Source organism: Semicossyphus pulcher, unplaced genomic scaffold (assembly GCF_022749685.1).
Source record: "Semicossyphus pulcher isolate SPU_LCO1_2020_fin unplaced genomic scaffold, fSemPul1.0.p SCAF_14, whole genome shotgun sequence".
NCBI lineage: Eukaryota > Metazoa > Chordata > Actinopteri > Labriformes > Labridae > Semicossyphus > Semicossyphus pulcher.
In genome coordinates this window covers 18,351,133-18,364,413 of record NW_027211648.1, presented here as the reverse complement: position 1 = coordinate 18,364,413, position 13,281 = coordinate 18,351,133, and the positions used below count along the sequence as shown (strand labels likewise).

Genomic DNA, 13,281 nt, shown 5'->3' with positions numbered 1-13,281 from the left:
ACTTTGTCTGGTATGCAACATGCATGTCTGGCTGTCTTTGTATCTACAGAGCACAATACAGTGTCCATCCGACATTTAGCAGTGTCCGTACTAAAAGATCAGTAACGTTTATCCATGCTTGTGTGGGAAAGTGCAATATAGTATTTATTTTTATTCAACTTTTTCCAGCATTTTTTTCCTCACAGTCTTTTTTGTTCCGTACAAAAACTCAACTTTGTCACTTCTTTCTAAAAAAAGTGAAAAGTAGCACTTATCTGTTGGTCTTCTTGTTATCTTAAATCTCTCCCACTCATGCATGGGATATCACTCAGCTGAGCGTTTCCAACGTCCTCATGTTACTTGAACAAATACACAGAGCAATAATCTGATTTATTTCCTCCCCTTTCAAAACAAATCAGATATGTCTGCTTCTCACAGACACTCCATGTACCTCTTGAAGAAGTTCCAGTCTGAGTTACACAATACTGGTGCCAGTAGTCCGTTATCGTCTGAGCAGAGGCCGCTATCTGTGACACTGCACGAGATTGATGGCCTAATGAAGGTGCTGGACCTCCAGGGAAGCACCGGATTCTCACTCTGAAGGTCAACCAGAGCTGATTTATCATGAGATAAAGGAGATCTTGAGCTATTTGTAGGAGGCGTACTCTGGTAATCTAATTTGCTTTCTAGGTTTGGCACGTAAGGAGGGAGTTTTTGTGTTTGAGTTAAATCGTGCCAAGTCCTGTTGTTCTGATGAGAAAATAAGGGAGTACAGCTGAAGAATGTGGACAGTTCGAATGTAGCCAGTTAGCTCTCCACGCCAAATCACCTCTCTGCAGAGAGCTAGAGTTGTTCCAACATTATTAACAGGATCAGAAATAGCTCTGATATGACCGAAAATGCTGAATCGGTATCGGAGCTTACACCAGTTTATGCACTGATTTGATCCTTGAAAAAAAATCACCACTGCAGTCAGTAGCTTCCCTTGCACTGTACTTCCACCATGGATTTATTACAGCTACCTCTTGTAACTACAGTTTTACAGCAGCGAATAAGAACTGAATTTAAGGACTTTATCACATGACGATAGCAAACATGAGCAACGCCATCTGTTTGTTATTTATACCGCTTATACCGTTCAGGGTCGCGAGGGGGCTGAAGCCAATCCCAGCCGACATTTGGTGAGATGTGGTGTTCATCTTGGACTGATTGCCGGTCAATCACAGGGCTGACACATAAGCCCTGTTTACACTGCGGTTCCGCCTCAGCGCCTTAACAAAGCTTTGCCGTCATGCAGCCTTTGTCATTTTACATGGGACTAAGAACGTTCCGGCGTTGTGGAAGCAAAATGTGCGCGACGTGTAAACAAACAGCGCATGCTTCAAATACACGCTTGTTCTGCCCTGCCGGCTCCACCGTATACTCAGACGCCGTTTCGCGTCTGTTTCTACCTCCGATGCCGGCTCAGAGGCGGAACGACTTCGCCCCACCATTACGCCTCCATGCGTCTTACATAGAAAACAGAACGTAACAGAGGCCTAATAATCCCGCCTTGAACTGGCAGTGTAAAAGGGGCTATATAGAGACAGACAACCTTTCACACTCACATTCACACCTACGGGCAATTTAGAGTCACCGATGAACCAAACGAGCATGTCTCGACTGTGGGAGGAAGCCGGAGTACCCAAGGGGAACCGACGCATGGCGAAACCGGGATTCAAACCAGGAACCTTCTAGCTGTGAGAGCGCTAATCACTGCGCCACCGTGCAGCCCCAAGCGTCTCTAGCAGACTTTGAACATTAGTGAGAGCAGTTTTGTTTATAGGAAAATTCCACCAGTAAAACAACCATATGTTATCAAAGGCTTTAGAACAAGTGTGGCCTTACAGGGTTGGTTGTATAAGCTTATAGCTGTTAATAATAATAACAGTAATATTTATATCTTTTTATCCATCGAAAGTTCAGGTTTCAAAATCAGTATCGGGAAGGAACATCTCATCATGCATCGAGCACCGGGCATCGGGCCGTCTTAGAGATGGAAACTAATGGTAGAGGTGCAAACTTCTCCACCACCACATCCTCCACGCCCTCTCGTCTCACTCTACTTTATGAACATCACACTACAGTTCATCCAGAATTCTCATTCAACATTAGCATTGAACATGAATCATAGGAGACGGGGTTACCCAGAGTCCATACACAGAACAAATGACCACTGTTAATATGACTGTTTAGACCACGAGTGAACTCCGATCAATGAAGACCACATGCTGGCCATGTTCTCACACTGACCAGCACGGATCACTTCCTCCTGAACTTCCCCGGAAAAAAGTAGTTTATTATTCGGAAAGAAACTGTAAATTGCGTTATTTTATATCACGCTCCAAAACATAATCCCAGCACGGACAAAACAACAATCCCTACCCGCCCCGCCCCGTAATAATGAGCTGGGTCACTGTTTATTGAAAAGGGTCACTTCGCATGTCTTTATGATGTTCGCGTGAGGTTGTCCTCCAAAAAGTGAAGGGTCACTAATTGTTGTACGTCAGAAATGTGTTGAAACACAGAGTTTATAGCAGGATAGGAACTTTAAAGGTGGTACGACTTGATTATAATGTCAACTGGAACATTTTTATGGGTCCTGCTCAGTGTTTAGGTCTATGACGTAATTCCACGGGGGGGTTTCAGAGGAGGGGGTACGTTTGTTGAGCAAACAAATGGAACATCACTCAAAAACTCTGGAATATATTACACTGAATTTCTATTCTGGACACAATGAAGTCGTTTTAAATCACAGAGCATCAGGGATTGGGATTATTAAAGTGCCGTGTCATGTCTCTTTGGAGTCGGAGAGTGTTTTTATAAACCAATGGAATTAAGAAACGCTATGTAAACAGAGAGAGGAGAGTATTTGCTGAACTCTGGGCGATTATGTGACTTGTTGGAAACGTCACCCCCTGTCCGTCTGGGAAAAAGTTGATTCATAGTTTCTTCGCATGACTTTCCTCCCCCTCTACAAACTGTTTGTTCTTGTTATTCAAAGAAAAATGTTTACTGGGAAGCTAACTTCCATATTTTTTATTGCAGCAGAATGATTAATGATCTGCTTTGATGTCTCGGGTCGCAATGAAGAGCACGCAAAAATGAAGTCGTATAAATCGTCTGCAATATTTTGGATTAAACTGCGGTGAGAGTTTCGGTGTCATAGGAAAGACTTGCTGAATAAGAACATGAGGCCGCTTCCCGCCAGTGCTCTGACACAATGTTCCGCTGTGTTTCAGGAGATGATGGCAGCGGACAGTGGAAGAGATTTTCTGGAGGATTGCGTTCGTCTGCATCCAAGTAATTCTACCTCACTGTGTCACATCTCCCAAAACACTTGACTGCAGTTGGCATGTCAAAGCTCCTGCAGGAAAGAAGGGGGTTTTGGATTTCGTGCTGTGCGTACGTGCAGAATACGAATCACCTCAGAGCTGACACACTTTTTCTGTTTTCCTTTAAGGAGTGAAACTGGGCAGGTCGAGGGGGCTGCGGGGGGTTTGTGGCGAGCAGAGCGGGTGACTCAGGGTGAAAGGGAGTCTTTCAGCTGGACGCATTTCAGGGATGTTTTTGGGAAAGCAGCGATGGAAACGGGGGAGGTTAGGCGGCCCAGTCCTCCCTCTAGGGTCCTTGTGGTGTCAGAGCAAAGAGAGAGAGCGGGGGAGAGAGAGCCTGTTGCAGAACAGAATGTCTTCACCCGGCTCGGTGAAAACAAGCCTCCCTCAGAGTTCAGTCACAGAGCTGCTCCCGCAAGTGCGCAGGTAGACTCCGGAGCATGTAAGCAAATGTTCCCAATGCGACAGAGATTAAAGGAAGAGGCGGGAGGAAAATGATAAGCTGCTAACCCACATTTAAGCTAATATTTATGTAGCGTACTTACAGCAAAGATAAATGTTGAGTATGGGGTGGTTTGGGTTTTCCCATAATGAGGAAAGTCAGTCAGGAGGAGGAATTTTCAAAAGCTTGTGGACTGTTTGTTGAAATAGATGATGGCAGAACATCGTGGAAAGCTAAATAAGCAGAGCAGACTCTGCAGGTGGGTCATGTCAGGTCGGCAGAATGCAACTAAAAGCAACATTCGACAACCGCTAAGATGTGTGCAATTATAGGCTTAGTGCAGGTTTTTAAATGCAGTTTATGACTACTTATATTGGTGGTAAAAGTACTCAGCTTCTTCATTATCATGGCAACAATCATAGAAAAGTAAAAGTCCTTCATTTGTCCCTCAATGTCCCCCAACCACAGCAGTATTATCTGCAAAATGCCCTTATTCTATCAAATATAAAAGTACTCATTGTGCTGACTTATATTTTATTATATATGACTATTTTCAACTACTTTATACTTAAAAAGGGAGTTTTTAAATGATTGTTAGGGCAGTAAAGAAAAAGAAGTTACCTTCTTACCTCTTCAGTATTTGCTTTGAGATAATCTATCCTATTTAGGGCCCAAAAAGTTCAATAACTGTTACATTATCAACTTGTGTTATGTTATAAGTCAGGTTAGTAAATGTTCTGGCCGCTTTGTCTTTATTGATCAGACAGCTGAAGAGAGACTGGAAATATGGGTAGAAGAGAGAGGGGGACGACATGCAGCAAAGGGCCGAGAACTGCAGCCTCCGCACACGGGGGAACCTGCTCCGCACACTGAGCCAAACCAGCGCCTCTAAGATACAAGTTTTTATGAAGAAATGCAGAGGAACAGGTATTTAAAGTAGCAGAAAATGGGGCGCCGATTTGGCTCAGCGGCTAAATTGACAGCCTATTTACAGAGGCTACAGTCCGCGATGCGGTGGCCCCTGCCATTCTTCATCCCCCATTCTCTCTTCCCCCTGTTTCCAACACTATCAACTGTCCTCTCTATAAATAAAGGCATAAAGGCCAAAAAAAGTGGCGGAAATTGAAATATTTATATCTAAAACTTGCTTGTTAAATTTTTACAACCAATGCCAAAATCCCTACACCAAGTGTGTAATATGCAATCAGCCCACATATATCTCTAACGTGCATTCACCTCCCTCTGTTATGGCGTAAAGGTGATTCAGTAAAATGACCTCTCCATAAAGTGTTTATTTGAAAATCTAGTGTGAAAAATGCTCAAAACATTTTGTTTATTATCTTAAATGTGAGATGATGATGTCATTTAAAGCCGCTCAGTGTATCAACACAGGAGAGACAGTCAGACTTGGCTGACACTTACGAAAAGAAAGGAGAAAAAAAAGTGACACAGCAGCCAAAAGAACAGCGCGCTCCGTGTTAAATATTGACGAGTGAACCTTGTGGCTGCGCCGATGTACTGAGTCACAGCCTGCTTGTAAGGGGTGGTGAACGAGGACACACACAGGGCCTGTAACCCCCTATGAATCTTTCACAACAACACTGAGAGCAGACATCAGGATCTATTAGTGAGTGTTTGACCTAACCGGCCTCTGTGGTTCACAGCACTGACTGATACACAACACAGGTTAGAAATCAATACAAAGTGTTTATTGTTCTGTATCACACGGGGTCATGTTCATTATAAGCACATTAGTTATTGCATACTGATTATTATCATGACTTTATGGGTATTACAGGAAGAAGACATTTAATGAGTGGCTTAAATGTATGAGTTATGATCAGAGTACAACAGTATTATGCATGATTTAAGAGTACATGACTTGCAAACTGTATTGACTCAAATGAAAGAGTTTAATACATACAAAGATAAATGAGTGTCTTAAATGAGTGGATTCAGTTGAGACCACACAGCTGGCTCTTGATTTCCCCCTTTAGTGAAGACAGAAACAAAAGTCAAATTTATTCATCACCACCAGTTTATATTGCAATTTAGGGTGACTCCGCTAAATACCCTCATATAAATAACAATACATACTTTAGGTTTATTATGAGTTGTGGTTTTTGGGGTGCAGCATCAAAGATCTCGTTACATTTTTCCCCGTTTTTTTTACATGATGTAGCAGAAACAGGGCGGATATATTTAGGTCTGCTAAGGAGTTGCAGAGTTAACTTCAGATATAATGCCATTTAAAGAGTGCTTAGTTGTAATACATAGGTATAAGTAGCAGTGGCAGAAATGTGGCAGTATTGTCTGCAGTCACAAGTATGTCAGTAGAATTAAGAAGCTTATAAAGATCTTTTTTTAGATTAAGAAAAGCTTATAATGTAACTTAGTTTTGGACACATACCTCATATTGCATGTTTCCTTTATTGGCCTGTAAGTAACTCCCCTCTGAGTTTGGCTGTGATCTTGTAATCTAAAGGCCTCAGTGTTAGACCATAGGAGCAGTTCAAAGACATGTCCTCATCAGGACGTTTCTCAAAGCTACATTGGTGAAGCAGAATTGCAAAGAACAAAAATATCTCGACTTTGGCGATCTGGTCCCCGATGCATCTTCTCTTCCCCACTGAGAAGATCATAACGCTGTTGGTGAGGTCCTTGTCGAGGGAGCCCTTTTCGTCCAGGAAGCGTGTGGGGTCAAAGATGTGTGGATCCTTCCACTTCAGGGGGTCGTGATTGATGGACCACTGATTGATGAAGACCACCGTGTCTTTGGGGATGTGGAGGCCTTCGATGGTTACGTCTGAGGTCGTGGAGTGGGGGATGGTGACCGGGACGAAGCTGGTGAAGCGCATGGTTTCGTAGATAAAGGCGTCCAGGTAGGTCAGGCGACTTCTGTCCTCGACAGACGGCAGCCTGTCTCGCCCTACGACCTCGTCAATGAGTTCATGGAGCTTGCTTTGTATTTCAGGGTGTTTAAGCAGCAGGAGAAGAATCCAATGAAGAGCAGTGGAGACGGTGTCCAGACCTGCTCCAATCAGATCTGACACTGCCGCTTCTGTGTGGCCTTTTGTGAGTCCGTTATCACTGTCATCCTTGTCAATCTCGCCAATAAAGGCATCACTCATATCCCTCATAACCTCTGGATTGAATGTCTCTCTGTGCTTCTCCACTTTGTTCTGGACAAACCCAAAGAACTCCTTATTAAGGTCAACAAAGTTCTTGAACATACTGCGGACCGGATTAGGAAAAAACTGAAGCCACGGCATCACATCCACCAGACTGCCAGCCCCAACCGTCTGTCCAAACTGATCTACCCTCTGCAACAAGGCTCTGAACTCAACATCATCATGTCCATAACGTTTTCCAAAGCACAAGGCACAAATCACATTAGCTGCAGCTACTGTCAGCTCATGAGCAGGGCTGAAATGTTGGCCCTGAGCACTGAGTTTAAGGAAAATCTCAACTAGCTCTGTGGCTTCGGCCACAATTTGCTGCTCAAAGGCTCTTTTGGTCTCACTGTTGGCAGATGAGAACGCTCTGATTGTTGATTGAGCAATTTTCCTGTGCATCTTCCACTGTTTGCTGTAATTGCTGAAAGTCAAACTTTTCCCACCAGCCACGGCCTGAAAAGAGATAAAGTTTGGTCTGCCTGCAAACTCGGTGCTGTGCTGTATCAGAGCCTGACGTATCGCCCTGTCTCCATTCAGAACCACGATGTTGCTGCAGCCCAGGCGTATCTGGTACACGTTTCCATATTTCTTGGCGAGCTTGGCGAAGGTGATGTGAGGCATCTGGCCCAGCTGCATGGCGTTGCCCACCACCGGCCAGGCGAAGGGTCCCGGCAGCCTTCTCTTGAGCCTGAGGTTCCTGACCCACAGGCAGGCTTCCAGACAGAAGAGGAAAACAAAAGAGGCGACCAGAGCAGGCTGGACCTGTCCGCTCCATTCCCTGATGATGCTGCTGCCCTTCACACCAAACTCTGGGTCCATTTGAGCCATTTTGCTATCCTAAAGTTTTTCTCTCGTCCACTGCGTCCAGTAAAAAGCCGATTTCAACTAAAAACAGGAACCCATATCAAGTTCACAGTCTTAGATAGATTGAAATTCAAATTCTTAAAGTTTTTCCATCCTAAATGGACTCCAAAGGACTCCCAGCAGCTCTCACATGCTGTCTCACCCCTCCTCCACAGAAGCTAGTGAGAAGCGCTCGATCAGGTTCAAGCCTTAACACTTCGCTTATATGTATCTCTATGGTGGGAGGGGTCAGCGACTCAGGTTTTTTATTATCTCTCCCCTCCCATTTTGACCACAGCCTGCAGACCTTAGTCCTTTTCCCTCTCAGGCCTCCTGCCAGCAGCGTCCCTCTAAGGATGAGGGAAAAGAAAGCAGCTACTTAATGGGCCCTGTTGCCAAAAACGACAGATTTATGGTTTATAGCCAAAGAATATCACAAATATTACTTTGAAACTTTTAAAAGATAAACAACTTTATATACAATGTGTGGCCTCAGTGCTGTTTAACACGAAATATATTATATAAATAGGTTGAACAATGATGCACTTTGTAGTGGAAAGGGTGGGATGTGTGTGCGCTGTGCTAGCATATAGCGCACGTAATGGACAATAATCTGGAGTTGTTTGTGTTTCCCCCTGGGGTTAGATGACTTTGCTGTATGCACTTTCCTATGGACTTTCCACGGCCATTCTAAACATGATTTGGTTTTTGTTATTTACAGCCAAGCTGTTAATTATAACCATGCAGGGAAAAAGGCTCTGGGATATCACCATGAAAGCTGGCTGAGGGTTTCACATCCAAACACTGAGCAGATACAAACGGAACGATTTATTATGCTCCATAAAAACATATATACAGAGTTATTGTTGGCACAATAGCCCTTTAAACAAAGGTCACTGATATAATGTAGCCGTTAGAGATGTGGCTGCTTCATTAGAATCGTTTTAAACAGACTTCAGATTAGATGAGTGTAGCTATAAATCTGCTCATGTGGGTGCTTGTGCAACAAAGGGAGGAAATTAAAAAAACATTAGCTTTGGTTTTAGCCTCAAGTCAAGTGTTCTAGAGCTTTCTATTTTTGTTACAATGTAATGACACACATCTTAACAACAGTGGGGCCGAATATCACATTGTTGGCACATGTTTGACAAGTGCCAAGGCTAGCTTAAAAATGCTATTAGCTTGAGAAAGTAGTTGCTAGCATGTAGCTTAAAAGTGGTGTTAGGAGCTAGTGTACAATGAAACAGGACACATTAATCATTCACAAATCATCATTTTATTTATTCAGATATAGCTTATTTTCCATTTCTCTGTCATATAAAGCCAACACGTCAATAAGAAAGATTCTCTGTGAGGAATGCTTAAACAACAGAGTTTCATACGCTGCATCGACACAGACAGAGGAACACATCCCTCGGGCGGTGTCACTTTCATTCCTGAATGCGGAGGCCTAAAGAGAGTGCACTGACATCCATGTAGCTTTATTGTAAACAAACGTGCTTTTTAGGAATTAGTGGAGGAAATTTGCTGCACATATGGGTGTTTTTTTTTTTTGTATGTACTTGTGAGACTTATGTGTTTTGGCCTTGTGTAGCTGCAGTGCTTGTACAGTAAAACTGAACCCTGGGTGCTCAAAGTTTGTGAAGGTTCATAGCGAGTTCTCTTCTTCATCTTCGTGATGGATGCTCCTTGATGAAACACTTCCTCCTCCACAAACACGCCACTTGGATCAGTTGCTTAATGTGTTCATATACTTTGTGTACAGTAGATAGTGAAATACATTAAATCTCATTACATTTATCGCCACACCTGAAATATGAAATAAAAAATGCTGTACGTGGCAACGGTTAAATATATTTATACATATAACGATTCAGAACAATGTGTCATTGAGTGACTTTATAACATTCACAAGCATTTCATACACAGTTATATTAGTTTAAACTGACATGTCAGGAAAGTAGCTAATTCCTGCACACACACAATACATGTACATGCTCATAGTGGATGTTTAACAAGCACACGACTCAGAATTATGTACAAAATCTGATCAAGTATAGAGTATTTTGTGAAGCAGAACTTTAATCCCCACAGCCAAAAGACCTGTAGCTAATACATCATATCCCAAACAATAGTTCAAATACAGTCTGTGTTAACATATGCATTAAATATCATTATTAAATATGAAAACCCTCCAACAGCAAGATTCTGATACTCACTGTTAAATGTCATTGGTGGAAAAGTGTTTGCTGGCCTTGAGTCACAGTATCGGGGACATGCTGTTCATGCCGGGGAAACTAAGCCGAGCAGCTTCCCCCTGAGCTTGGCGCTGACACAGAATCGGAGCGGCTTCAGCGTGAGCCCGTAGGAGCAGTCAAAGGTGGGGGGCTCCGCGGGGCTGCTCTCAAAGCTGCACTGGTGCAGCAGGATGGCTGTGAATAAAAACACTTCCACTTTGGCGATCTGGTCGCCGATACAGCGTCTCTTACCCGTTGAGAAAATCATCACATTGTTGATTGCGTCCTTATCGAGGGCCCCGGTTTCATTGAGGAAGCGTGTGGGGTCAAAAATGTGAGGGTCCTTCCACTTTAAAGGGTCGTGGTTGACTGACCACTGGTTGATGAAGACCACCGTGTCTTTAGGGATGTGGAGGCCTTCGATGGTGACGTCTGAGGTCGTGGAGTGTGGGATGGTGACCGGAACGAAGCTGGTGAAGCGCATGGTCTCGTAGATGAAGGCGTCCAGGTATGCCAGGCTGCTTCTGTCCTCTATGGATGGCAGTCTGTCCTGGCCAACTACTTTGTCTATGAGCTCCTGCAGTTTGGTTTGCATGTCCGGATATTTGACCAAGAGCAGGAGGATCCACTCCATGACAGTGGACATAGTGTCTTGACCTGCTCCGATAAGATCTGTGACCGTTGCTTCGACAAACTCTTTCGTCAGCCCGCTGTCCTTTCCGTGCTCAATTACGTTGATGATGGCGTCGCTCATGTCCCGGGTAACCTCGGGGTCAAAGGACTCCCTGTGCTGCACCACTTTATCTTTCACAAAGGCAAAAAACTCCTCGTTTAGGTTCTTGAAGTTCTCATAAACACTTCGGACGGGGTTAGGGAAGGATTGAAGCCAGGGCATGACATCTACCAGGCTACCTGCGCCTACAGTCTCTCCAAACTTGTCCACCTTTTTCAACAGGGTCCTGAACTCCATGTCCTCGTGTGCGTATCGCCTCCCGAAGCACAGGGCGCACATGACGTTGGCGGCAGCTACTGTGAATTCATGAGCAGGGTCAAAGTAACGGCCGTCTGTGCTGTGCCTCAAAAATACCTGCACCAGCTCCATGGCCTCGGCTGTTATGTGCTGCTCGAAGGCTTTTTTGGTCTCACTGTTTGCAGATGAGAACGCTCTGAGGCTGGACTGCGCTATTTTTCTGTGCGCTTTCCACTGTTTGCTGTAACTTGTAAAAGTCATACTCCTGCCTCCAGAGATCATCTGGAAGGAGACAAAGTTTGGTCTGCCTGCAAACTCGGTGCTGTGCTGTATCAGAGCCTGACGTATCGCCCTGTCTCCATTCAGAACCACGATGTCGCTGCAGCCCAGGCGTATCTGGTACACGTTTCCATATTTCTTGGCGAGCTTGGCGAAGGTGATGTGAGGCATCTGGCCCAGCTGCATGGCGTTGCCCACCACCGGCCAGGCGAAGGGTCCTGGCAGCCTTCTCTTGAGCCTGAGGTTCCTGACCCACAGGCAGGCTTCCAGACAGAAGAGGAAAACAAAAGAGGCGACCAGAGCAGGCTGGACCTGTCCGCTCCATTCCCTGATGATGCTGCTGCCCTTCACACCAAAGTCACTGTCCAGTGCCATCCTGATTAATTCTCTGCTCCTCAAAAAAGAAAAAAATCTTCACTTTCAACAAAGTTTGTTTACTTTTTGGATGTTTAGAAGAAAATTCAATAAAGCTCTTGTATATCCATGACAGATGAGAGAAGTATAGAAGAAGTGTCAATCAAATGCCAGTGAGGTCATACTGATAAAAGAAGTGAGTTCTGCTGAAGTTTTTGTCTTTTCATCCAGATTGAGGGCTTAAGTGCCTGCCTTTTGCTTCACTCCTGCGTCTTATATGTTTTGCAGTTGGTGGGCAGGGCTCAGGGTAACTTTCATACTCCTCCCATTGTGGTAGCCCAGCAGACCCCACTTTATCATCTCTCTGTTGTCGCTCGCCGTTGGAGGCGCGCGCATGTGTGAGTCCTGGGACACCGTGAGCGTGCAGCGTGAACGCACTGCTCCGCCGCAGAGAAAAAAGACTCAGCAACTGGTGACCGAATGAGAAGGGAAACGTGTCGAGCCAATTTGTTTTACTAATTGGAGGACTGGCAGAGTTTGCACATTTCAAAGTGTTTCTTTCTAACTTGATTTATTTTGTTCCTGCAGAGGAGTCGGCGTGCGCACTTTGGCTAGAAAAGAGTGTTTGCTTACGGTTTGTGCAACTCTAGACTGAGTTTATACTTTTACTGAATTTGTACAAAATCTGTTTATGTGTAATTTCAGTCACTTGTACGCGATGTACTCCTTTAATTAGAGCGTAGTTTAAACTTTGCATGCACGAGCAGTTTATCAGTTAAGTGCGTCATCCGTTGGGAAAGTTAAAGTCAGCGAATTTACGCGTGTAAGCTTAAATTGTTATGCTTATAACATAATTAATTTAGTGATTTTATAAGGCATTGTTGTAATTATATGTCAAAGAACCCTGCAGGTTTCGTGTAGCAAAGGATACTTTAGTTTATTTGTCATGAAAATGTGATTAGAACTTAATAAAGTTAAGATAAAGTTACGCACCACAGAGCGCGACTCCAAAGACGATCTCAGTTAAAGTGGAGGTAAATATATATTTATATTTATTTGGCTTCAAAAATAAATAAAAAATCCGTCATTTATTAATAACGTTTATAATTAACAATAAAATAAACCGTTTCAAAATATGATATAGTATAAAATATCAAACTTGTAGCTTTTAAATACCTAATAAGAAAACAAACCCTTCAGATATAACAGCTGATATAGAATAACAGAAACCACACATATACAAATGTATTTTTATATTTATATATTCTTTCTTTCTTTCTCTCTGACACTTTTTCCCCTCAGCATCTGGCCGTGGCCGAATAACTCGACAGAAATCTCACACAACAATAACCCAGTGTGGACAAACCATCAAATATTGATATTTGAATTTTCTGTGACTTCTTGTTTTTTTCCCCAACACTTAGACTGCAGCAGCATGACACCCTGGGTTACATCATAGCACAACTTCAAGTCCTCCAACCCTCATCCCCCCCTCCCCCCCTCCCTCAGCCGTTGTTCTACAGAAGTTACACTTCGAAGAAATACGGGGGAATTCAGGAGGAAAGAAAAAGCACACTGAGGTGTGAAGTGAGGACAGCCAAATTAAAATCTGAGGCCAAGTGTGTGT

The 13,281-nt window shown here is 43.8% G+C and overlaps 2 pseudogenes; both read right to left on the bottom strand.

Annotated features, from left to right (window-relative positions):
- Window positions 1-5,507: 5,507 nt before the first annotated feature.
- Window positions 5,508-7,799, bottom strand: LOC138590966 (cytochrome P450 1B1 pseudogene; annotated as a pseudogene).
- Window positions 7,800-9,093: 1,294 nt separating this feature from the next.
- Window positions 9,094-11,873, bottom strand: LOC138590954 (cytochrome P450 1B1 pseudogene; annotated as a pseudogene).
- Between the last annotated feature and the right edge of the window lie 1,408 nt (window positions 11,874-13,281).